Source organism: Sciurus vulgaris, assembly GCF_902686455.1.
Source record: "Sciurus vulgaris genome assembly, chromosome: 14".
Classification (NCBI taxonomy): domain Eukaryota; kingdom Metazoa; phylum Chordata; class Mammalia; order Rodentia; family Sciuridae; genus Sciurus; species Sciurus vulgaris.
Window position 1 is genome coordinate 19716560 of NC_136475.1, and position 14339 is coordinate 19730898.

The following is a 14339-nucleotide window of genomic DNA, read 5'->3' on the forward strand; positions in this document are numbered from 1 at the left end:
GTTTGCTCCAGCTTCCCCAGTGGCCCATGCCCCAGGGACAGTAGTTCTGGGCAGGTTTAGTCCCCAGAATCTTTCTTCTGAGCCAGGCTCTGCTTCCTGTAGTTTTCACTTGGCTAGATTTTGGCCTTGGGCCGACACAGCCAGGCTTCCTGGTGGCTTGCTTTCTACCATCATTGTGCCCACAGAAGGTCCTGAGTAATGAATTGTTCTTTTTAGAGTTCTCTTCTGGCTTTGAGAATGGAAATCATGGGTGCATTCTTTTCTGGGGCTTGTGGTGTTGACTGAGATGCTTTGGCTTGTGCAGGCATTACTTGGGCGTCTTGCATGTCCTTGACTTGCCCTCATTCTTCATTGTGTGCTGAGCTTTGAGAAGGGATTCCCTGCCTAGGAATTTGGGTCTCCAATAAAGTACAAACAAAAAGTGTATGAAGGGCCCTGGGTGGAAGCAACACAAGGGTAAGAACAGAAAGAGCGGCCTGTGAGGATGATCCCTGTGTTTACCAGGCTCCTGTGTGGCAGAACAGGGAAGCATAAGAGGGTCTTTAAGAGTAGTTATTTTTTAAAGTAGATGGAAGAGAGAGTTAAAGTATTTCATGGGTGAACTGTGTTATTTGGCAAAAGATCTGTGGATAACAGTTTGGAAGGGAGACAAGTTGTTATTACTATTTTAATTTCACATGGACCAAAGTCTCTCCAGGCTTGCTAAAGGTGCCTCACTTTAGACAGAAAGATAAGTTGTGAGCATTGACTGAGTGGCTTGGGGTTGTAGACAGAGGAGCATGCCCAGTCCTTCAGGCTAGAGCTCAGACATCCGTTGTGCTGACTCCCTGCTGGCACTCAGGTCACTTTTTTCTTTCCCGCCTCCCTCATGGAAATAAAATTTCCAACGTGTCTCTGGCTGCTATCCCTCCTGTGCCCAGGACAGCATTGGGCATGTAGTCAGTGCCCAGTAAAGCATGGTGGGTAGATAGCGGGGAAGCATGCAAAGAAGGTGACCGAGGCCCCTTGTTGAAGATTTGTAAGGCGAAGGAAAGTGACGTGTCCAGTTGGCGCCCTGACTTTGCGTGGTCAGACTTTATGATTTTTTGACTTCTCGGTCATGTGGAAGCATAGCTGTACAAACGTTGGACTTTTCACTTCGGCATAGTATGCAATAAATTACGTGAGCTCTTCAACACTTTATAATACATAGGCTTTGCATTGGATGGTTTTGCCCAACTGCAGGGTAATGGATGTGTTCTGAAGGTGTTGATGGGAGGTTAGGCTAAACTATGATACTTGGTGGATAGGTATTAAATACACTTTTTATTGATAGCAATCTCAATCTTACGATGAGTTTATTAGGCTGCAACCCCGTTGTTAGTTGAGGAGCATGTGTAGTTACAATTAAGATTTCTTGGGTCCTTTGTGAAAAGGCAGGGCACAGGCCTGCTCATGAACATTGAGCAGTCAGACAACTTCAAAATAGAGGTTGTTTTTTTTTTCTTTAAACAAAAATTTTTCTTATCAACTGTACATAAGGAAATTGACTATCCTAATTATTTTTAGTTAGTTGCATGAAGTACTTTCACAATGACATGTAGGCATCACCACCATCCATCTCCAGGACACTTCTCAGGTTCCCCAGCTGAATCTCTGCACCCATCAAAGTCTCCGCTCCCCTCTCCCCTGGCAGCTGCCATTGCATTCCCTGCCTCTGCATTTGATGAGGAACCTCATATGGCGGACTCATACCACCTTATCCTGTGAGTGGCTTAGTTCACTTGGCAGAGTCTTCAAGTTTCATCCATGTTGCTGTATGTGTCAATTTCCTTCCTTGTTAAGACTGGACGAGACTCCATTATACGTCTGCCTGCATTTTAGAATCACATATAATGGTTGTCCTGTGAGTAGAGTTAAGGACACTGTACAAGGAAGCAGGAGGGCTGAATACCAGGAGGTAGTCCCCACTCAGGTTGGGGCTGTGGGGAGAAGAAGGCAGAGAGGAGCAGGAGTGATGAGAGGACCCGAACCCTGCTGAATTGACCCTAAGCTGTGATAAGTTCTCTGGGGGCCCTGGGAGGACAAGGAGGCTTTGCTGCTGGTTCTGTGTGCCTGGTGGTCTTGGTTAGTCATGGTCCTATTCTGCTTTTGAGAAGTCCAGGCCATGGCAGGCTGAACCTCAGCTCTTATTGTAAGTTCCCATGTGAGACATAGCTGGTTCTCAGTGGTATTGCTGTGTTGTGGAAACACTCGCTGTTTCTTCACCATGACCCGGAGCACTAAGCCCCTTGTTGTCTCTGCCTGTTTTCCAGGAAGCAGAAATAACATTGGCAGGAACTGCAGGAGTTTGAGTTCTCTGCTTAGAATCATTCCAAGAATGGATTTGCTCATGTGATAATTTGATTCCTGTTGTTGTAGATTGAAGGCTTAGGTGCACTCTCTTTTCTGATTCCCAAAAAGAGGACTTAGAGGCACAGCCAGGAGAGGAGTCCTCCATGGAACATGGCTGAAGGTGCAGAGGCTCTGAGAAACTCTCCAGACCTTTTGTAAATATAACAACATTGTTTTGCTGTATGATTCTGAAATGCACACAATTCATACCCATATCCTCCACCTTTCTTTCCCCAAGGTCCTTGATACTCTCTTCTGTTTTTTGCCTTTTTCATCTACCAGTGTACCCATGAAATCATCCCTCACCAGAGTGGAGAGAAGGTGTTTGTCTTTCTCTCACTCTGTAGGATGTACCATAGTTTATATAGACCTGTGTTTGGATCGTTTTCCACCTTTGTCATAAGAAATAATGACCAGTAAATATTTTTGTACCTCAGTCATTGTGTACTTTTTTGTTGAAGACTCTTGGAAGTGGGATTGTAGGGTCTAGGGTAAATGAGCATGACATTTTGTTCAATATTGTTAAATTTCTTCTCCTTCACTGGGGTTGTACCATTTAGAAAAAATCCCAACAGCAACATATGAGAAAGTAGCTTTCTCACCAAATTGTCAGAAGATAAATTGTTAAACTTTCTGGTTTTTGCCAGGCATGGTGGCACACACCTATAATCCCAGTGGCTTGGGAGGCTGAGGCAGGAGATTGAGAGTCCAAAGCCCACCTCAGCAATTTAGCAAGGTGCTAAGTAACTGGGTGAGACCCTGTCTCTAAACAAAATACAAATCAGGGCCGGGGCTGGGACTCAGTGGTCAAGTGCCCCTGAGTTCAATCTCTGGTACCAAAAACAACAACAAAAAAAACCTTCTGATTTTTGCCAACTTGATAGGTAAGATGCTGCTTTGGCAATATCCCCCCCCCCCCTTTTTGTTCTTTTTAGAGATACATGACAGTAGAGTGTATTTTGACATATTATGCATACATGGAGTATAATGTACCATTCTGTGGCATGATGTGAAGTCTCACTGGTCGTGTATCCATATATGAACATAGGAAGGTTCTGTCCAGTTCATTACTGTCTTTCCCAGTCCCATCTGCCCTCTGTTCCCCGTTCCCCTTTTACTAATTCCCTGAACTTCTATTCTTCCCACACACACCCCCATGTATTGGCAAGGTTTTAATTCAGTCCTTGTAAAATTTTTTCATGAATAAAGATTGTTTTGAGAAATTCTTTGTTCCTGTTAATTGTCTGGTGTTTTAGTTGGGTGGTTTTTTCTGTGCCCCTCAATTTCTAGGTACCGTGTTAGGAATATTAGCCATTTATCTGAGATAGAAGATTAAAAATGCTTTTCCGGCTTATTTTAATTTGGGTGTGTTTTATCATGCGCCTTTTTTTTTTTTCCTTCTTAATGTCGGATTTATAACTCATTTGTTTCATAGTTTTTGAGTTTCAGCAATGATTAGGAAGATTTTCCCATCCCACATTATAGGAATTCACCTGTATTTCCTTCAAGTACTTGTGAGTTGATTGTTTTTTTGAAGCTGTTGCTTGATATATTCTGGCCTGCGTTTCTGATGAGAAATTTTCTCCTTTTTTCCTACAGACCTGTGTTGTGCTGATGTTCTGATTATTAGAGTTTTATTCCACGTTGATTGAGATGCTCACATTCATTGTGATGTTCAGTGTGATTTTCTTTTTCCATTATTTTTCTGCTTGGGTCTTATTGAGATCCTTGGAATTGTGTGTTTCTTGTTTTCATCATACTTGAAAATAGCCAGTGTACTTCAAATATGTAATTGTTTCTGTTCTCTTTTCCTGCCTATTTTTTTCTGGGAACTGCAGTTTCATGTATTATAGTCAGCTGCTTACTCCACAGTGCATCTGGTTATTTTGAGTTGATATTAATCCTTTGCTATTTTTCCTTTTAAAGTTTCTGTCAAGTTCCTTAATCTTTTAACTACCATTTCTAGTCTGCTTTTAATCCCACAAAGTAAGTTCCCGTTTCAGATAGTGTAGTTTTCATCTTTCAGGGTTTGATTTGCATGTGTCTGTCAGTCTCTGCCCATAACCTGGAGAAAAATACATTTACTTATATGTATATATTCACTAATAAATTACTGGCAAATAATTCACAATTTTCAGTAGCTACCCTCACAAGGAGGAATGCATCCTAGGTCCCATTCGATATTTTTTTTTACACTATTTTCAGTGGGACTACTTCATGGAATTTTGCAAAACGCTGCTGTAGTGTCGGTTCACAGCTATGGTGTGTGACATGTGGAATGACTTTTTTAGTCCTTTGAGGTCACGGACATGCAGTTTGCTTGCCTTGATTAATGGTATTTGGGAAGCCCATCCTAAGACTTCCCTGCAGAGGAAATGATAGTTTGGAAAGTTTCCCTGCCATTTTGCATTTGTGTAGGAAATCAACAGAGTGGAAGAGTTTGATTATGTTGATGTCTTTGCTGGCAGAGGCGCACACTGAGGCTTGTATTCAGGAGCAGGGTAGGTTGTAATAAAATCTCCCTGTAGCTCAACCATGATAGAGTTTATGTATTTATTTTCTCTTTCAAGGTGTGGGTTTGGTTTTGGTTTGGGATTGTCTTTCCTCATCATAAGCTCCTCTGCAGTAGATAGAAAAATTATTTAAAAGTCTGGTTTTCTGATGTCTTTTGTGTGAGATCTTGATTCCATGGTGACATGTTGCATTAGAGCTTGGATATAATTTTATTCATGTTATCAAATGTTATCAGTTGACGCCACACACAGCTGTTAATAGTTAACTACATTGGCCCTTGTGAGCTGATGTAGCAGGATAATGAAAACGTATTGTGTCTCCCTGAAAGATGTGGTCAGGAAGGTGGCCTTGTAGGGGACTCTGAGCTCCCTCCAAGTGCAAACAGAGTGGCTCTTTTAGTGTCCAGCCACGGCGCATACTGACCTAAGGACTATGTGAAAGCTACTGAAAAATGCAAAGGTAGCTTCTTATGGGAGGACTCAAGGGCGTTGCAAGTTGCCAAGCATGAGATCATTCCCAGGCTTGCTCTTTGTTTGCTATATGACCTTGGAAAAGTATCTGAGCCTCCCCTTTCCTCCTCCAGTCTTCATTACAGATCAATGAGATCATTCCTGGAGAGACTAGAGCCACAAAGGCAAGACGTCTCCCCTCTGCTCTTCCCCATTCCTCCAACTTTTGAAAATTTTGATAAATGAGGAGTACATGAAAACAAGCAAGATTCGAGACTGGTAGAGCTTTTCCCTTTTTAGTTTCTTCTTCCCTCGTTTGTTCAGGATCCTGACTAGCTGGCTTTAGTGTGAGAGGTAGTAAAGAGTAAAGACGGAAGAAGATCTCATAGTATCTGGGGGGGGTGTGTGTGTGAAGCCCTGACCACCCCCAGGTTCCTGTGTGCTTCAGTGGAACCCCACTTTGTGAGTGACGAGCTGTCCTCATGATTCCAAGACACCATTGCTGACCCACCAGGTTTAGGAGTGTTCTTGTGACCTGCCCCTACCCAGCTCTCGCCTAGGGTGCTGAGGAGGAAGGGAGACTGCAGCCAGAGGCAGGTACAGCAGATGTCCAGCTGAGCCAGGCCAGCATGCAAGCAAGTCTTGGAGCCTGAAGAGTCAAGGGCTCATTTTCAGGTCAGATAGGAAAAGGTTCAGAGCGTCAGGAGAGTCACACTGTGGAGGTTGGAATTCCTTGGTGTGATTTTGTTTTAAAATGAGCTTTCCCAATCCTAAAATACTGGGAGCAGGATGGGCCAAGGCTTTCAGGATGCCAGAGGGGCCCCCAAGAGTGAGGGAACTGAAAACAAGAGGATCCTGACCACTCACCCCACAGGTAGCTCCTTCTAAGTTTCAAGTGGGTTGCCACTTAGGCTTCTGGATCCTGAAAGAGCAAGACAGGAGGTGAGAAGGTCTCTGGTCACGTCCTCTTGGTGCCTTATCTGGGAATAGAGATGTGGGTGGAGAGAGGCATGTGACAGCCTATCAGTGCTGCAGACTGGCTTTGGTGATGACCCAAGGATGTCACCTTAGGCCATCCTGTGCCTCAGCGTTGGGAGATCACAAGGGAATGAAGTTCTGTTGTCTTGAGCTTTTCTTTTTCCTTACGAGGTACTTCTGGGTACTTGTTTTAATTCCATTCCAAGTGCCCACTCAAAAGAGCAGTCCTAATACAGATGTTCTTCATTCTCATAGACCCCAATCTGTAAGATCAGAGTGAGCCCTCTGGGCCCTTTCCTTGCAAGGTACAGGTTGCATATCCCTTATTCAGAATTCTGGGGACCAGAAGAGTTTTGGATTCTCTAGGATGATGAGATATTTGCATGTACATAATACCATGCTGCCCAACTGAAACATGAAATTCATATGTTTCATACGCACCTTGTCCAGATAGCTGGAAGGTACTTTTTTATATAGTATTTTCAGTCTTGTACATGAAGTAGTTTGTGTCCTTTGAACCAGAAATCAGGTATGGGGTTTTCCACCTGTGACATGATGTTGGAGCTGCAAAGTTGAAGACTTCGGAGCATTTCAGAATTTGGATTTCCAGATTGGGTTGCTCAACCTGTGTTACACGATATTCACATGAGTCTGTAGTGTAGGAGAGGAAGGTTGCAGGTGGGATAGAGTGGGAAAGGAAGTTCAGTTTTGAAAACACACTTCTGGCATTTGGATATTGTGACTCTAGTGGCCCTTGTGTCTTACAGTGGCTCAGTTATTCTGTACTATTGTCTGGTAGTCTTTAATTTCTCTGAGTTTAGAATATACCCCATGTTCCATTTGGAAATCCAGCTGAGCCACACTGCCTGGTCCTCACATGCCTTTTCTTGTCCAGGATTGTGCTTGCTTTACTGAGCACTTCACTGAGCGTCTGCTATGTGCGGGACACTGCACTGGGAGCTGGGCACATGCACCCCTATGCTGGAGTAGCCATCATGCAATAGTGATGACTAGGAACCTGATGAATAATGAAGAAAACAGTACACTTCACTGGTGCTCAGGTATATTTGAAAAGTAATTTATGATTAGATTATTTTAACATGACTGCCCAGGTTTCATTTGTAAAAAGACTTACACAGTGAGGATTTGGTAACACCCCCAAGAAAACAGCCTCATCTTAAGAAACATAGGCTCTCATAAGACAGTCCTATCAAACACAATTGAAAATGTTAATAAAAAGAAAAGGACAGGTAATGACAGACTGTCACCCTTGAGAAATGAACCACAGCTTTTATTCTAGACTCTTCTGTCACCAAGCAGATCACAAAGGTCCCTTCTTGTTGGTTGGCAAAAGAGTTGCAGTGTCAGATTGTGCCCTCTTCTGTCTCCCGCACTCCCCAGGGGTTTAGGAGTACTTCCAGCCTCTGGAAGCTTGGCCAGGGTCCTCCCTTCCACCTTCAACAAGTACAGCGTGGACGGTGGTGGTGCACGGCATTAGTCTTCTCCAAATCCTGCAGTTGGCTTTATACTGACCTTTTTGAACCTAAAGAAGACATTCGTTCGTGTTTTAAAGGGACTCTTAGGTCCTAGTTGGGTCATTCTTCGGGGCTGTTGTGAGTTCCCACACCAGAGCCAGTCACTGTGTCCTTGTATCTCTTGTGTTGATTTGCTTTTCATTGCTGTCACAAATACCTGAGATGACTGACTTAGGGAAGGTTGGTTTGGCTCCCAGTTCTGAAGGCTCCGGTCCGTGACTGGTCAGCCCCCTTGTTTGTGAGCCTGTGATGGGACAGCACATCATGGCAGCAGCTTATGGCAGAGCAAAAGTGTTCACTCATGATGAGCCAGGGAGCAAAGAGGAAGGGGCTAGGGTCCCAGTGTGGGCTTCAAGGGCACACCCCCAGTGACCCAAGGACCTCCCGCCAGACCCCACCTTGTGCAGTTTCATTACCTTCCAATACACTAGCTGGGAATCAGGCCTTTAACACATGGACCTTGGGGAGGCATTGAAGATCCAAACTGTAGCATCAGTGTAGGGAAGATTTGGAAAATAATTGTGAATTAAAATTCTCAAAATCTTAGAAGTCAGCTGATTCAGCCAAAGCTTCATGGTTAGTAAGTGACTGAGAGACTTGGCCTTGAGTTTTGCAACCTTGTGATGGTTAATCAATCCCTGCTCATATTTTTTTTCTTCTAACTGTGGCTATTTCTGGTTTTCTCTACCTACTAGACACTACCACTTTGATCACCCTTGCCTGGCAACTGCCATTGTACTGTCTCTGGAGTCAGCTGGATCCCTCACTTAATTAGACTACATTCAATGTTTTACCCTGGGCTTATTTCACTAAATAGAATGTTCTCAGGGCTCATCTCTGTCACAGCATGTGTCAGAATGTCCTTCCTTTGCAGGGTTGAATCATAATTCATCATATGTACATACCCCACTGTGTTTATCCACTCATCTGTCCATGCACACTTACTTTACTTTCACCTTCTGGCTATTGTGAACAATGCTGTCATGAACTGGGCACACTAATTTCTCTGACACCTGCTTTTGATTCTATTGAGTATTTTTACCCAGAAGTGGAATAGCCAAATCATATAATTCTATGTTTAATTTTTTAAAATCAGCTTGAGTCTTTTACATTAAAATTGTTTGTCTTTTAACATTCCTGTATTTTGTTCTTTTTTCAATTGACATTTCTTAAAAATATCCAAGGAGATGAATAAACCATAGCTATAATGCCTTTGCTCATGAGGCAGTTTAGTACTACAGTATCTGAAACTCTTGTTTTGTAATCCAATTTTGGAGCAGTTTTTATTTACATTTTTTTAATTAGGGGTGCTAAACTGCTAACATTTACATAGATCTTGTAAAATCTGAAAAACTCTGAAATTTGTAACTCTTCTGGTCCCAAGCATTTTGAATAAGGCCAACTCAAACTGCAGTGAATTCATTGAGAGCTGTGAGGTCTAGTGTTCAGTGCTAATACAATGAAAGTCATTGTGCAAACAGCAGATCTCTTCCTCCTTAACACATGCACTTTCTTCTGACTGCAGGTGGGGGTGCATCTTTCTAAGTGGTGGTCCGCGAACAGCAGCGTGTTTGGGGTTTTCATGTATTCAGAATGACTTCCCGTCCCTTCCAGCTGTGTGCATGTAGTTCAAACTGGTCATGTGTGGCCACAAAAGGCACAAAAAGAAAACAAAATGAAATGCTCTTGGAGGGTTTCTTTTTTCTTTTTTCCCAAATTGGTTAAATTCCAATGAACTCCACATGGTGTTGGGTCACCTGTGATATGTGACAGTTGATTTGGAAGAAGGATGGTGCTTATCTCCTCAGGAAAGAGACTCTTGGGGCTCCGATCACTTTTTTTTTGTTTGTTTGTTTCCTGGTCCCAAGTGCTCATGTGCCTCTTGACTGCAAGACCCCCAGTATATCCCCATCTTTGGGTCATGTGTTTTTAAAAAAGACAACCCAGTGTTGTCAGAGCCAGGCTGTCTGTGTTTTTCCCCAGTGTTACTGAGATAGTTGGTATCCAAGTCCTTGTACTCCAGCTGAAAAAGATCTGTAAAGGCACAGTTAGCAGCCCTAAGGGAACGAGTTTGTGGTGCATGCATAATTAGAGGGCTCATAAAACTGCCAGCTGAAGGTTTGATCCTCTCCCTGTGCATAGTCTCAGGCATGGGAGACCAGCTAGTGTGTGCTGGTGGCCCCGTGGGCATCAGGATTTCAGGTGATATCCTGGCCAGCTTCACTTCAGATGTGGCATTTTTGGTTTGGGGCAAAGTGAGGAAAAAAGAAGAAGGTGGAAGATCTGTAGCATCTGGCTCCCTTGTGGTAAATTGAGCATCTTGGAAGAAAAGGCATGCCTGTTGTCCAGAACGTCCTGCATAGGTCCTGTGGGGTTGCACCTATTAACTTCAGCTTCACCAACAAGCCTGCAGCGTGTTGCTTCACGTTCTGTCAGCACATTTCTTTCCTCCCTGTTACAGGCTCATCCAGCAGTGTGTGCTAATTCAGGGTGGTTGGTGGCACCTGCTGCTGCTGTTTCAGCTGAAACTCTCTTGGCCGTGACTGCTTTGGCCTGTGCACACAGGAACTCTGCAGGCACCGGGCTTCTGGGCGGGTCTCTATCCTGGGGTGCTTGTGCCTGGCTCAGACCCGTCAGCTCCTGCCTTCTCAGTGTTGGGGCCTGACCTTGTCTGTGGAGGGGAAGCAGAGACATTGAGTATGGCAAGGTCTAGGAGGCAAGTCGTGGCTAGCTGGCTTGGTTTCTGATAGTGTTTAGAAAAAGGAAGTGATATGTTTAGCATCAAAACTGCCACCTGTCTGGAACCCTAAAGGGGGTTGTCACTCCTGTCTTCATGAAAAGCTGGTTTCTCATCAGGTCACTGTTTCATTTGAGTTGTGCTAGTAATTGAAACATGTCTCACACACTTCAAAGTGAAATTGGACGGCTTTCCAGGAAGGGAAGAACGCAGGCCTTTAAGCCCTTCTGGGGCTTTTGTTCTTGTAATTTGAGGTTTCTGGTCTCTGGTTACCAAATGTGCCCAGAGGGAGCGTGGACACGAGATGTGGAGCATACCCAGCTGCTCTGAGGCCACAGAGAAGCCTCTGCTGGGGCAGAGGTAGCAGGTGAACTGAGAGGACACTGTTCTCAGTTGGCCTCAGACACGTGAACACCGCATGATAATTTCAGTACTTGGGAGCAAAAGAGATAGAAGTCCTCCTACCCTTAGACCTCAAGGCGAGTTGCTGGGATTTGTGCTAATTACTATCTTTGTGTCCCTGGGCCTCCACCCTCTCCTGAGGGGGAAGGGAAATGTCCCTCTAGGGAGGAATTCATTGGCACCAGAAGCACGCTTGTGCAATGTGTGTAAGGTGTAAGATGTGGACTTTACATATGACCTACATATTTTCAAGTTTTTTTTTTTTTTTTTTTTTCCGGTGCTGGGGATCGAACCCAGGGCCTTGTGCATGCAAGGCAAGCACTCTACCGACTGAGCTATCTCCCAGCCTGTGACCTACATATTTAAAAAATTTATTTTGGTAACATGCATACCATAAAATTTACCTTGTAACCATTTTGTAAGTGGAATCTTACAGCATTGCCCTTTTGTTACTTGTTTATTCCACTGCACAATGTCCTTAATGTTGACCCACCTCTTATCTGTTAGAATTCCCTTCCTTTGGAAGTCTGAATAATATTCCATGGTAGCCTAAACCACAGTTCCCTTATTCATTCATCTGTCCATTGAAGCTTGGGTTACTTCTACCTTTTGGTGATTGTGATTGATGCTCCCTTGCACACTTTTCAACTTTTACACTAGGTTCTTATTGCCATTATTCTATCTTAGATTAACTTCTGAGCATGTACGTGGAGGCCTGCCTGCCTTCTTTTTTGCGGTTCTTACTGTGATTCAAATCTTTTTATTAGTGCCTTGCAGTTATACATAACAGTGGGATTCATTGTTCCGTATTAGAACATGCACAGAACGTAATTGGTCAGTTCCGTTCTCCAGCACCTCCCCTTCACGTGCCGTCTTTTGCATCAGGTAGTGAGCATGGAGAAGATGGAGGACACCAGTCTGCTGCCCGGCCCCATCCTCATCAGCATCAGGAGCAAGATGGCATTCCAGTTCATCGAGCTCAAGGATAGAGACCTTGGTGGAGACCCTGCTTGAGAGACTGAAGCAGGTCCACACCAACCATCCTGTGCACTATGAAACCTCAACCAATGACAAGGACATGGTAGGAGCCTGCAGCATGGTGGCTTTCTGTGACGTGACAGTCCCCCTCTCACCACGTCTGTGTCGCTGGCTCCAGAGGGCATGTGTAGGAAGGTGACCCCCTTGGGTGTGAGCACACAATGTGCTAGAGATGATTGGGCCTCCAGTAGTTGGGGGTGTGAGTCTGGTGTCACCTCTGATGGGCTGGGTGTCCCGAGTGGGCATTGCACGGGATAGAGGGGCTGGTCGGGAATCACCCCGCTGCTTGGAGGGGTTGAGCTGGTGCCCCCCAGGTTCGTGGGGCTGGTGGTGTGCTCCCTGGGTGGGTGTGGAGCAGACACACCCCTCCACGTCCAGAGGGATTGTGAGGCACCCCCACCTTCCGCACAGGCTGGGGTGCTGCCACACCCCAAGGTTGAAGGGGTTGATGCCCTTTGGAACAGACAAAACCTGCTGAGAGAGATGCTCCCTCTTCTTAGGGTTGGATGACTGCAGAAAAGGCCCTGGGTCTACCAGAGCCTCACCTTCTAGAACTTTCATTGACATATACTTTTAACCACATTTTAAACTAATACTTGATAATGCTGCATATTTTCTTCTATTTTTTTTTAGGCTGGGCACAGAGCACCTGTATTGTACTTGACAAGCATGTGCAGTGACCGCAAGTTTGGGGATCTTGAAATGGTGTCCTGTTACAGCAGCAAGGAGCGTGAAGACAAGAGCCCACCTCTGCACCCCGGACCCCTGACCACCGTCTTCCACCCTTTGGGCAGCCAGAACCCTAACTCCCGCCTGGTGGGTGAGGCCACTCTTCCCTGATGTGCCATGGGCACTGGAGGCTGGACAGTGACCGTGGAGGGTGTGGCACCTGAGCACCAGCTCCTGAGGACCCAGGTAGAGAGGTGGCCGCGGACCCTGGGCAGCAAGGGCTCCCTTGAGGACTCAGAGAACAGAGGGGGAGCCGGCCCTCCCCATGTTCGTTAGTGGCTCTCATGTCATCCCTTCTGAGTGGCTTGAGCAGCAAGTGCTGCTGACCCTGTGGGTTTCTAGGTATAGAACAAGTCTTCCTCCCACTGGCTGGTAGCGTCTGTGAGCATCTCATTGTCAGGTTCCAGCATTTGTCCCCTGGGAGAAATGGCAGCCTGTTCTCTAGTTTTATGAACTAAAATTATTTTTGCTGCATTCATAGGTTTTTTCTTTATATGGAAAATTTGAGATAAATAGTCTCAAATTTGGTGAATAGACTGTAAATGGCACTGAAGGGACTAGTTTTGGCCAAGTCACAACCATGGGGACAAAACGTGGCTGCAGACATTATTACCTCACTCCCATTGGAAATTGACTCAGAAAATGCAATCTGCTGTAGTCCCAATACCAAAATGTCATTTTGATCGGATGAAACATTCTTTCATCTGGGGTTGAATAGTTCCTCTAGGAATTGCTCCTAAATCATGAAAGTTGATTAGATTACAAAACATGTGTATTTTAAAAAGTACAAATAGTTTAAACAATGAATGTATAATATAGTGAGAAACATGTTACTAAAACTATAAGTAACAGAAGACCTAAGGACAAATAATATATGAAATTGATGACTTCAAAATGTCAAGAAAATATTTAGAAATAAATCTCAATGATCAATGATCATGAGATGCTTCAGCACTGCCCAGACAGACAATAGCAAATTGTTCTCCAAAGGTTCCAGTGGTGACCTTGAGCCTTCGTTGCCTTGTAAGTGGGAGGTTTAGGATGGATCCAGCCATTGTTCTCCTCATGAGGGTAGGTCCTCTTCCTCAGGACAAAGTCTCTCCGGACATGGGGATTCATTGTATAGAAGACATTCACGTTCAGGAATCATCATTCCTGGGGAGAGAGGGGTACAGGTATGGTAGGTGGCACTGGAGATGTGCACAACAGGACACCCCAACATCTGACAGCCTCTGCCAGGAAAGGCCTGAGCCACAGACCTGAGAACTCTCCAGAACAGCTCCAGTACCACCAAAGACATCCTCAGCCATCCTCCCTGAGGAAAAACAAGGTCTAGGACTTCACCAGACCTAATGTCTGTTGCCTCCAAAGGCTTTGGGCTCCAGAAGATCACAGTTCCTCTTGAATGTGCCAAAGGATACCCCTAGGGATTGCATCTGAAATCTCCCACAGACGAATCATATGCTCGAGGTTTGGCCCCCAGTTCAGCAGTGTTCACTGGTGGGTTTTGGGGGAAGCATTCCATGATGAGTGCTCTGATGTTAGAATGAAATACTCAGTCAAGATGAAGATACTACTAAGCAG

General features: G+C 44.8%; 1 protein-coding gene and 1 long non-coding RNA gene across 2 annotated transcripts in view; one reads left to right on the top strand and one right to left on the bottom strand.

The window, feature by feature from the left end:
• Positions 1 to 13226, top strand: part of LOC306644341 — an 83319-nt gene extending 70093 nt beyond the window's left edge. Inside the window, exons 6-7 of the long non-coding RNA XR_013759312.1 lie at positions 11874 to 12069; positions 12660 to 13226. This is a non-coding gene — a long non-coding RNA (uncharacterized lncRNA). The remainder of the gene's footprint in view (positions 1 to 11873; positions 12070 to 12659) is intronic.
• The window catches only part of LOC306644335 (uncharacterized protein), a 132005-nt gene that overhangs the window by 103301 nt on the left and 14365 nt on the right, over positions 1 to 14339 (bottom strand). The window lies entirely within an intron of this gene.